We start from the raw sequence: 12,093 nt of genomic DNA, 5'->3' as shown, positions 1-12,093 counted from the left end.
TCTCAGAAGTGGCATAAAGCAAAAATGTCATCTAGTGTAACCACCATATCTCTTTGGCATTCCTGTCTCCCTGTTTTCTTTTCCTTTTTGAAAAGAATGCATTCACTTGAGCCCAAGAAATCTAGAAATCATGGCATGAGTAGATCAAACAAATCTGAGGACCCTCTGGAAGATAAAGAGCAGATAGATTTATGGATAAAACTGGAGTGGTGACATCAGCACAGAGGAAATTGGCAAAAGAGATGTAAACTGTCTTTTCCAAAAGAACTTTGGAGAAACTCCAAGAACCAGGGGCAGGGAGCAGGTGATAGCCCAACGATCAGGTAAAGAACTGCTGCATAAACAAATGGTCCAGCAGCCTCTTCCTCTCAGCATCCACGGGATGTCAGCTGTGGCTTTTGTCCCTGATGTTGAAACCTGGTGCCGGCTTTCTAAACAAGATGAAAAATCACCTTCACCAATAAAAAAAAAAAAAAAAACCCAATAATAAAAAAAAAAAGAAAAATCACCTTCAATGTGGCATTGAGCCACATCTCTTCAGTATTCACTTCCTTGTGAAGCCCCTCACATATTGACATGCCACTCAGCAATATAACTCATTTTGGCCAAAGGGACATTAGCTAGCATGATGGAAGCAGAGGCCAGATAAGCACTTAACACACTGAGGCTTGTCTCCCTGGAACTCAGTCTCATTCTGGAAGAAGTCCACACTGTCTCCCAAAGGAAGAGCTTCTGGAAGATAAAAAGTGACATGAAGGAGAGGCCACCTGGTGGAGAAACGAGGTGCCTCAGCCAACTGGCAGCATCAAAGCCCCACAGGTATAACTGAAGGCTTCTCCCTTGGTCCTTCCAACTGACAAAGCAACAGTGAATCTAGCCCAGCGCCACGAGGAGCAGAATAATAACTCCAGGAAGTCCACAGAGCCACGAGAGATAATAAAGCTTTGTTGTTGTAAGGCACTAAGTTGTATTTTGTTATGTGGCACTAGATAACTGACACAGGAAGGATGACTAGTGTATGCTTTGAAGCCAGAGAAGTAGAATAGGGCTGAATTTCCACAATAGGCTTGGGAAGGAGGGAAAAGGCAAAGACAGTGAGGCACTTCTTTCGGCTCAGGACTTCACACACAGCACACAGAAAACAGTCTCCCCCACCTTGGCAATTGTGAGGGGCCCCCAATCACCCTGTGTGGAGTCTTCTCACTGGTCCTAAAGGAAAGCCTCCAGGGACAAGCTCCTCCTACCCACTCACTCACACAGAGGAAAAGGCCCATCTTGGAAATGAGTCCACACCTGTGAAAGAAACTCACATCAGTCTCCTATATAGACAAATCAACCTAGTTATTAACTTATAAGACTGACAACCACCATAGAGCTAGATATTTGAAGCAAATCTATAGTATGAGAAAGAACCAGATGAAAAATCCAACAGGATTCATCGTAAAGCAAATGGCAATAATGTAGCAGAGGGGAACTTTAAAAGAATTCTAGGTTGTATGCTCAAAGAGATCCAAAAGATATTTGCTTTTTAAACAAGAATAGATTGCTATGGAGAAGAGACAAAGAAGAAATCATCCTTGAAAATTAAGAGCCAGAAGACAAAAGTTGAGGAAATCCCCTAAAAGGTACAGGGAAAATACAAAGATACAGAATATGAGAAAAATACAAGACCTAATATTTACCTTATAGAAGTTCTAGCCTGAAATAACAGAGACTAGAGGTGATGAAACAATTTAAAATTTAATTTTAAAATATTTTCCAAAGCTAGAGAAAGATTTGAGCTCTCAAATTATAAAAAGACTCACCAAATGCTAAGCACAAAATACTAAAAAGACACACATCCTGTGACATTTCTAAGTTACAAAATAAAAACAAAATTTTCAATGCTTCTGAATTTTTTTTAACCTGAAACTCTATATCAGCCAAACTATCAAGCATGAAAACAAGTCCAAGATATTTTCAGATAATAAAGGACAAAGAAAATTTACTATCCATTCATTCCTTCTGAAAAAATAATTATGTACTTCAGCAAGACAAAAAAGGAACTCAATAAAAAGAATGTCATAGGATTACAAATTTTTAAAAAGAAACTAGCACATATCTAAAATTCTAAATAATAAGTAAAAATGAATTTATAAGACTTCATACAGTTTTTAAGAAATGATTTCTTTAAAAGTATAGAAATAATGCAAAATAATAACATTTGGGACTTAGGTTTCAACAAAATATGAGAAGTAGGAGGAAGTTTAAGACACTGCTGGAAGAAACATATAACTTGCCAATAGAGAAAAAGAGAATAAAGAAAAATCAATCAATCAAATAAAAAGTAGGGGGGGGAATATAAACATATCAGAAATCATAATAAATGTGAATGGGCTAAACCCATCTATTAAACTACAGAGACTCTCTGTAGAGTAGATGAAAGAACTCTCAACAACCTACACAAGTATATGTGTGTATATTCATGTCCATACCCAATGTAATTATTTTAAAGAGTCACATTGAAACAATAAAACACAAAAAGGCTAAAAATAAAAGAATGGAAAATGAATGTATGCTAACAAAACAAATGAAGGTATAGGAATATTAATATCAGGTTAAAAAAGAATTCAACATAATAGTACTCCAGGGAACAAAAACAGATACTTTGTAAAAGGCACAATCTACCAAGCAGATACAATAATGAAGTCAATTTTGTATCAAACAACAGAGTATTAAAATACAGAAAGAATTGGTTTTAGAATTACAGAATGTCAAACTTACAAAGATATTTGATTTTTTTATATACCTATCCAGAAATTGATAAATGGAGTAAAGAAAAATAAGCAAAGCTATAGGAGAATTTTAATAATAGTTTAAGTTTTATTTGAGATGTGTATAGGAAAATTTACTGAAATAATGATACATATTGTTATGGTTTGTGTATGTCCCCAAAGTTCATATGTGGGGAGTTGAATCCCCAGTGCAAAAGTTTGAGTGGTAGGACCTTTAAGAAGTGATAAGGGCAGAGCCATTCATGGATTAATGCCTTTATCTTAGGATTTAGTTAGTTATTTCAGGAGTAGTTTCCTGATGAAAGCGTGAGTTCAACTGCCCTCCTCCCCACCATGTGATACCTCCCACCAGAAGGCCTTCACCAGATGCAACCCTCAATTTTGAATTTCCCAGCCTCAGAGTTACGAGCCAAATAAATTTTTTTTTTTAGTATAAATTACCCAGTCTGTAGTATTCCAGGAAATGGAAAACATTTAGACCACATTTTCTGACTACAATGTAAAAAGAACTAGAATCAATGACAAAAATGTAGCAAAATGACATGACAAAAACTCAACAAGTTGGAAATTTTAAAACACTATTCTATATAACACTCAAGTTAAAGAGAAACTCAAAATTGAAATGATAGATTGTTTTATAAATGACATGGAGAGCATCATATAATGAAATCAATTGTCAAAGCCAATGCTGTACTTAGAGAAAAATGGATAACCTTGAACACATTTATTATAAAGAGGAAAGAGAACTGAATATAAGCAGCTGGGAAAGAGAAAACTAGCAGAAAAAAAAAATCCTTTATGGAAATAAGGAATTAATAGAGATAAAAGCAGAAATTAATAAAATGGGAAACAAATGTAGACTTGGTAAATAAAACCAAATGCTGGGTTGTTGTTTTTTTCATTTATTCATTCCCTTAATGGCTCAAGCAGAGGTAAAAATGCTAATATACACAGAAGAAATCAGATCATCAAAGATCTGCTTCTAAAAATGGCACCAGGCCCAGAAAGGATTTAGGGGTGAGTTATATCAAACTTTCAAGGAACAAATAACTTCTGTTATTTAAATTGTTATAGAGTGTACAACAAAGATGGAAAACTTCCCAATGCATTCTGTTGGGCTAGCTCAGCTATAGTAGGCATCTGTTGTTTTTGCTCTTCAGTGCTCATTCATTCCTCCAGTAACCACACCCCAACTTTCCTCAGAGGGAGCCCTCTCCATCCCACTCTGTGGCCACGTATTTCCAGGGAAGTTGACACCATCCCCAGTTCCAAGGTTGGGCTCAAAAGCCTCAGCAAGCTTTGCTTTTCCCCACTGGCTGCAAATGATTCAGGGATGGGCATATGACAATGAAATGCAAGTGATTTTTTTTTTTTTTTCAGAGACGTCTAGAAAGAAGTTGCTTTTGAAACGAAGGTTACAGATCCAGGAGTGGCCATGTCTGAGGAGTTTGAGGCCAAAGCTGACACAGGGGAAATGCAGAACCCCAACATGAAGAGAAGATGAGCATTGGCTGTAACATTTGCCTGAAGTATGCTCTTCCCCATGCCCTTCAGCTCACCAATGACAACTAAGGTTGTCATTTTTGATTGAAGCCACTAACCCTGATGTACCAAAGCTGGACAAAGATACACACAAGGACATATAGCCCAATTGCATGGCACAGCTCAATGACCCACAAATAAAATAGTAGCCAACTCAACCCATCTATACAGTATAAAACTGTTAAATCATGACCAAATGGGTTTTATCCTAAGATAATATCTTTTTAAAAAGATATTCCTTTATTTTTTAAATGGGCCTTTATTTTGTTCATTTATTTATTTGCGGTGCTGAGAATTGAACCCAGTGCCTCACACATGCCAGGCAAGCGCTCTAGCACTGAGCCACAACCCCAACTCCTCAAGCATTGATTTTTAATGTCACAAACTCAACTTACTTTTTAATTCACTGTAGAGATGCATTAAAGAGAGAAAACAAAGTTGTCAATTTTAGAGGTGATAAAAATTTTATAAAATTCTGTCTTTACCAGGAAAGGGTCCTAGAATTGTCAGTTTCACAGGTCTAACTTGGCTAAACAACAATCTCAGTTATTCAGTCAAATACTAATAATGTATATGTTGCTGGGGGTGGGGTTTTGGTAGCTGTGATAAATTCCCTAATCAGGCCAGGCATCGTGGCCCATCCCTGTAATCCCAGGGGCTCAGGAGGCTGAGACAGGAGTTCAAAGCCAGCCTCAGCAACAGTGAGGTACTAAGCAACTCAATGAGACCCTGTCTCTAAATAAAACACAAAACAGGGTTGGGGATGTGGCTCAGTGGTTGAGTATCCCTGAGTTCAATCCCCAGTGTCCCCGCCAAAAAAAAAAAAAAAAAGTTCATAATCAGGCGACTTTGATTAAGGGAGCTTATTTTCAATATTGTAGGTGGGCCTGATTCAATCAGTTCAAAGGCTTTATAAGCAGAAAAAGAGGCTGTCCAGAAGAAGAAATCCCACCCCTGGACTACAGCTTCTGCTGTAGCCCTCCTAGCAACCTGCCCTACAGGTTCTCAACATGCCTAGCCAGCCCCCAGAGTCACATACCAATTCCTTGCAATTGATCTCTTACTATCTATCCCCTGGTAGTTCTTATAGAACTGTGGCTGATACAAGTCTCTAACTGCAGCAAACATTGTGCATATGTGCATTGTGCATATCTGTGGCCTCTCAGAAACATTCCTTTTTATCCAGGGACAAGATAAAATGGACACTATGACCAACATTTTAAAGGGATGGTCAGAGAGGGTTTTATAGCAAAGATGCAGTAGGATGAATTCCCCCCTAGATGTCCATGTTCTTGCCCTCAGATGGCAAAAGAGATTGCTGGTGAGATTGAATTAAGAATCTAGATGGGAGAGAGGATCTTGGAACAACCAGGTGGTCCCGATGCAATCACAAGGGTCCTCATAAGGGAAAAGGAAGAGTAGAGTCAAAGAAGTGATGTGACCACAAGCCACGGAATGTGGACAGCCTCTGGAAACTGGAAAAGGCAAGGAACTAGATGCTTCCCTAGAACCTCCAGAAGGAAAGCAGCCGTGCCAACCCGTGTCAGACTTCTGATCTCCAGATGGACAAGATAATAAATTTGTGTTGTTTTAAGCCACGTAATTGGTCACAGTCATAATAGGAAATGAACACAGAAGGTAATATTTGAAGAAAGACTTGAGGGAAGAGAAGGTGCAAAACAATCAGTTTTCAGGAGAATAGATCATCAGACAGAGGAGGGGAAAGTAAGAGCAAAGACCCTTGGTGGGAATTCTAGAAGAATACAAAAGATCGGGAGGTACTGAGCAGCAGGTCCCAGGGTCCTGGAGGAGTGATGGGGTGAAGCCAACCCAGAGGCCCTTGATTGTCAGGCCTTTGCTTTTCCTTTGAAGGAGATATAAATAAAGCCTTTTGAGAGCCTAGAGCAGAGAGGTACCTACCTCACCTTTCCTTTTAAAAGGAACTTTCTGTCTGCTATAGGTGACCAGGGACAAATTTATCATAAAATTCCCAAAGCTCTAACCTTAAATTCTACCCTGGCACAGGCTCCTTGGAAGACCCCAGCCACACATTCACATAAGTTGAATTTTTTGTAAAATTTGCTAAAGTAAGGCATTTTAACCATAATTAGTAAAGACCCCTTGGTCTCTTTCTTGATTTTTCTTCATCTTCTCTCAGTGCTGGAGTGATCCCAAGCACTCTGAGGGTCCTATTAAGAAGAACTGAGTTGGGGATACCTTTAGTTTGAGTTTAGTGGAATATATTTGAGCAGTTTACAGTGCTATCCACATTATTGGAAGTTATTGCCAGCTGTCCTGGAGCAAGAATGGCTTCCAGGAATCCTCCTCCCGCCCACTCCGCTGCCAAACCCGAGATCTTGATGTGAGAGATTTAATTGAGTGTTGTCAGCTCACAGAAATTTTTAAAATTAGTCACCACACAAGAAAACTTGAAAAGCCCAGACATCTCACAGCTCGTGTATAAAAGAAACTTGATAAAGCTTTCCTGAATTCAACAACTCTAAAAATTTTACCCACCTTTACCAATAAATTAACCAATAAGTGGTAAAGGTGGTGGAAACTTTTCTAAACAATTGATAATAAAAAAGCTTTAATCAACCATAGTTGGGAAGATTTTACATTCTTTCTACTTAAAAAAACAGTATAAATCCGAACATATGAACCAATGATCAAAGAAAATGAAGCCCCAAATACATAGGGGAAAAGCTAATAAAAGCAATAGACCAGACCATTAATAAAAAAATAATTTTTTCCTGGATTATGTCAGATGTTTGTGGTATTATCTGCTTTTCAAATTTTTGTCACTTCCTATTTTTTTTCATCCTATATAAATGTGTGCTTTTATACTTAGAGTTTTTTGTCTTTTTATTTTTTCTGAATGAGGGTCTTTAAAATTGCATATGCATTGGGCCCCACAAGACATAACTGTCCTGGGAAAGAGTAGAGAATGGGCAGGGGTCCTGTGCTAGCCCTGGGCACCTTTGTCCAGATCCCTTGCTGATTCTTGCCCTGCTCTGTTCTCTCCAATAGAGAAGTGACCCTGAAGCCTGCTCCAGGGACCATATTGCAGCAGTCTTCTCCCAGGACCTGGCCAGTGAGACCCGGTGGAAGACTAGCAGGTCAATGAAAGGAGTAGCCAGCTCCTCCCCTCGGCAGCGTGGGAGGCATCACTGGCCTCTGCTTTCTGCCTCCACCTCCTGCCAATGGCCAGGCAGATGGCCTTGGTCCCAGCCTCCTTCAGAGGAACCCTGACTGGAAATGTGGGTGATGCCGCCTTTTCCTGTCTACAGCCGAGGAGTGGTGGCAGCTTTCTACATGGGAGGCCATGAGGCTGCCCCTCCATCCCGTTTGGCTGCTCCCTCTTCCATCCCCTGTGTAAAGATCAGGATCACACATCTTACATTCCTTCACCAAATGGTGTCTGTTTCCCTGGGGTGGATTCTGACTGAAATGAAGAAGGAAGGGCAGAAACAGAGAGACTTTGTTAAGGGCTAACACGATCATCCAGGTTAAAAATGAAGGTGGCATGCTCCAAAGTAATAGCTTTGAAGATGACGAGAAGTGATGGAGACAAATGATTTGCTGATTGATTGAATGTGAGGAGTAAGAAAGAGAAGAGCCCGAGATTACCACAGGGCATTTGACCTGAGTACCCGGGGAACACAGTCACCATGTAGTGAGGAGGTGCACCTTCTAGGGAATGGGAGGAGACCATGAATGGGTTTGGGGACTTATGCATTTGAGATGCTTATTATACATCTGAGTGAAAATATCAGGTTGGCAGTTGGGCATATGACACCTCTTGGGGAGGAGGTTCGAGATGCAGATATAAATTTTGGAGTTATCGGGGTATGGGTAGAAATCCTCTGAACATTGGTGGACACCAGTGGGCTGCGCACAGGTAGGGAAGACATCTACAAGTGGAACCCTGGAGTAAGCAGATGTTGAGAGGTCAGGAGGATGAGGAGAGCTGGCAGAGGAGCCTGGTAGGTATCCACAGAGGTAATGTGTCAAGTTCTGCTGACAGATCAAGAACAATAAAATCTCAGATTGGCCACCTGTTTTTGTAATATGTTGGTCATTGGTGACCCTGACATGGGCAATCTCAGGAGAATGTTTAGGGTTTAAAATCCAGAAGACTGAATATAAACCATTTTTTTGGAATTTGGTTATAAAATGAAGGAGCAAAATGATATAATAGCTGGAAATGACAGTAGGGTCAAGAAAGGATTTTAAAAATACAACTATACATAAATACACACATGCACACATGTATAATAGCTTTTTGTTAAGGTGTAACATACTATCAAAGAGGTGCACAAATTGTAAGTGTGCAAGTCAGTAAATTTTCACAAGTTCACATATCCATGTTACCAATACCTAGATTGGGAAAGAACATTGCCAGAACCCCAGGGCCCCTCAGGCCCACTCCCAGTCATTATTCACTCCTTCCCCGGCCAAAGGTAGCCAACATTCAAACCATATGTTAGTTTTCTCTCTTTTTAAAACTTATGTAGTGGAATTATATGACATGACTTCTCATTCTCAACATTGTTTGTGAGATGACAATACCAACAGTCCATTCATTGCCATCGAGCGTGCCTTGATATGACTATTCCACAATTTACATATCCATTCTATTTTAATGGATTGACATTTGGATTTTTTATTATTTATGCTCTTATATTCAATGTTGCCATGAATACACTTAAACGTGTCTTTTGGTATACAAATGCATACATTTCTGTTTGGTATAGACCTAGTCATGGAATTGCCAGATTACAGGGTAGGTGAATGTTTGGATTTAGTAGATTTTGACAAACAGTTTTCCAAATTGCTGTCCCAATTTACACACCCACCTGCAGAGCCATCCTGTTGTTCCACACCTCCTTGATACTGCCATAGGCCTTTTTAATTTCAGCTCTTCTGATGGGTGTGTCATGGTGCCCCACTGTGGTTTTGGTTTCATTCCTTGATGACTATTGACGTTGAACACCTTTTCATACATTTAATGGCCATTTGAATACTCTCTTGTATGAAGTGGTCTAAGCTTCTTGAGGAAGGATAAGGAGGTGCTTAATGGGAGAGCAGAACAGTGAATGAATTAGGGACATTCCCCTTACCTGGAATACCACAGGGCCTCTTGAGCTTAGTGGACATGGATTTAAGATGAGACTGCTCAGCCCATCGTGGGTTTTCCTCCAGACTCATTCAGTTGCAGAGAAGAAACGGGGATCTGTGGACCATTGGAATTGACAAGGCTGAGAGTTACCCAAATAAGTAGATGAAGTAGGTGAGGGGAACAGGGGACAAGGAAGTTTGATGACGAACCACAGAATTTAACCTGGATAGGGTGAAAAATAAGCGCAGTGTCACTTAATCATAGGTCCTGGTGGGTTGAAGAATTGTCAGAGTAGAAGAAAAAGAGGAAGGAGCTAAAAAGATTGGATGTGGTGATCTAAGAGGTGAGTTGCTTAAATTCAAATTGTAGAGATGTCAGAGCAGTTGGTCCTGCTCAAGTCTATGGCGTGATGACAGCTCTGAGTGAATAAGGTGGGTGGAGACCTAGATTATAGCAGAGGAGGAAGTCAAGGACCAAGAGAGCAAACCTATTAGCCCATATTGTGCTTCTGTAACACAATAACGGAGCCTGGGTAATTTATGAAGAATAGAAATTTATTGGCTACTGCTTTGGGGCCTGTGAAGTCCAAGATCAAGGGGCCGGCATCTGGTGAGGGCCTTCTTGCTTTGTCATCACATGGCAGAAGATAAGAGGGCAAAAGAAAGTAAACCCACTTCTACAAGCCTTTTTTATAATGGCATTAATCAATAAATGCCTCTTAAAGAGGTTATCTACCACCACGATCACACTGGGGATTATAGGTTTCAACCTATGAATTTTGGAGAGGACACCAACTTTCAAATCACAGTGTCCAGGAATCAGGAAGATGTTCTGTTTGAATGCTGAAATCACCACGAATTATGACTGGCTTAGGGTTGGAGAGAAGGTATTATCATTTACCGGTAAAAAGTACTAGCAGAGAAACCAACATATAGAGCAAAGGATCCAACAGAGTTGAGAAACACACCATTTATACCTGGGAATTCACTGTTTAAATAAGTTGATATTTCTAAATAGGGCAGAAAGGATGGATTATGCCATAAATAGTGTTGGAACAACTGTATCTCCAGAAGGGAAATGATAAAATTGTACCCATGCTTTATACCATCTATACGATTAATTTTATTCTTTTTTCCCTTTTTCTGTCTACAGTTCCATGTTACAAGATTAATTCTCAAATGGACTAAAAGCGCACACCATTAAAAACTGTATAATTACTAAAAGAAAAGAAAAAAGGATATTCTTCTAATACTGGGATGGGAAACTTTTCTAAGTAAGATGAAATGACAAACAATGGTAACAGTTAATACTTACTGCATGGTGTGCTATGGTGGTTACCACTTAAGAAGCTTTTAATGTGTATTCATTCATTTAACCCTATGCAGTAAATACTCTTCATTCTACATAGGATAACTGGGGCATAGAGAGGTTAGGTGATTTTTATCAGTAATAAAACTAACTCCAGAACAGAATCTAAACAATGGGCTCATAAATATGTAACTTCTACATGACCAAAAAAATAATAAATAAGTAAAGTTTAAAGAGAAAGAACAACTGAGAGAACCATTTATATTATAAATTATATAACTTTCTTTTTTAAACAGCTTTATTAAGGTATGATTGACATACAATATACTGCACACATTTAAAGTGTAAAATTTGATGAGTTTTGACATAAGTATACACCTGTGCACCCATCACCACAATCAAGAATGAACATATCCATCACCCCCTAAAAGTTATTTATAACCTGCAAACTATTTCCATATCATACATACATAAGGAGTTCCTACAAATCAATAAGGCAAAAAACATAAAAATGGGCAAAGGATATAAGCAGGAATTCACAGTTCAAGACATACAAATAGCTAAAAATCTTATGAAAATACACACAACCTCAGTAATAATGCTAAGGATGGAAGTTAAAATGATGAGATTATATTTTAACCTGAGTGAGGAAACTTGGCAAGGATTGGCGCTATCCAAAGTTGGTTAGGGTATGGACATATGAGATGGGCTCTCTCCTAAACAGAAGTGGCAATAGGTGTTTGCACACCTATTTTTGGAATAGTGTAGATAGATACACTCTACATCTAAAATACAAATTCCCTGTTTTCTAACAGTTCAATTTTCTAGGAATCTCTCCTTTTATAATACTTGCACAATATGTGCTAATATATACTGCAGCATCCTAAATAAGAAAACATTGAAACTTTAGTGGTGGGGTATCCCAAAATTCTCAGCATTGACGAATTAATGTTTAAAATGATATAAAACATACTGTGGGATATGTAAATATCTATTATAAAGAATAAGTGAGATTTCTGGACACTAACGGGCAAAGGCAGAACCTTACTTTTCAAAAACTCTGTGGATATGAAAAATGTTCACTTTTTACTTTACATATTTTTTAAATTATTTCAATTCTCCAACAAGTAGTTTAATAATACATGAAAATGAAAAAAAAAGTAGCGCATGTTTGTGAATAAACAAATTCATGCAATACGTAACTATACAAAGGAAGACTGTACATCTTTCCCACATTTATTAATTCATGAAACAAGCTAAGTGCTAATTGTGTGCCAAAGATGTGTGGAGATCTTGCTCTCTATTAGAGATGAAAAACCAAGTGTGTCACCTGCAAGTGAAAAGAGC

This window comes from Urocitellus parryii, chromosome 11, assembly GCF_045843805.1.
Source record: "Urocitellus parryii isolate mUroPar1 chromosome 11, mUroPar1.hap1, whole genome shotgun sequence".
Lineage (NCBI taxonomy): Eukaryota > Metazoa > Chordata > Mammalia > Rodentia > Sciuridae > Urocitellus > Urocitellus parryii.
The sequence above is the reverse complement of the archived record's forward strand: the minus strand, read 5'-3'. Positions refer to the sequence as shown.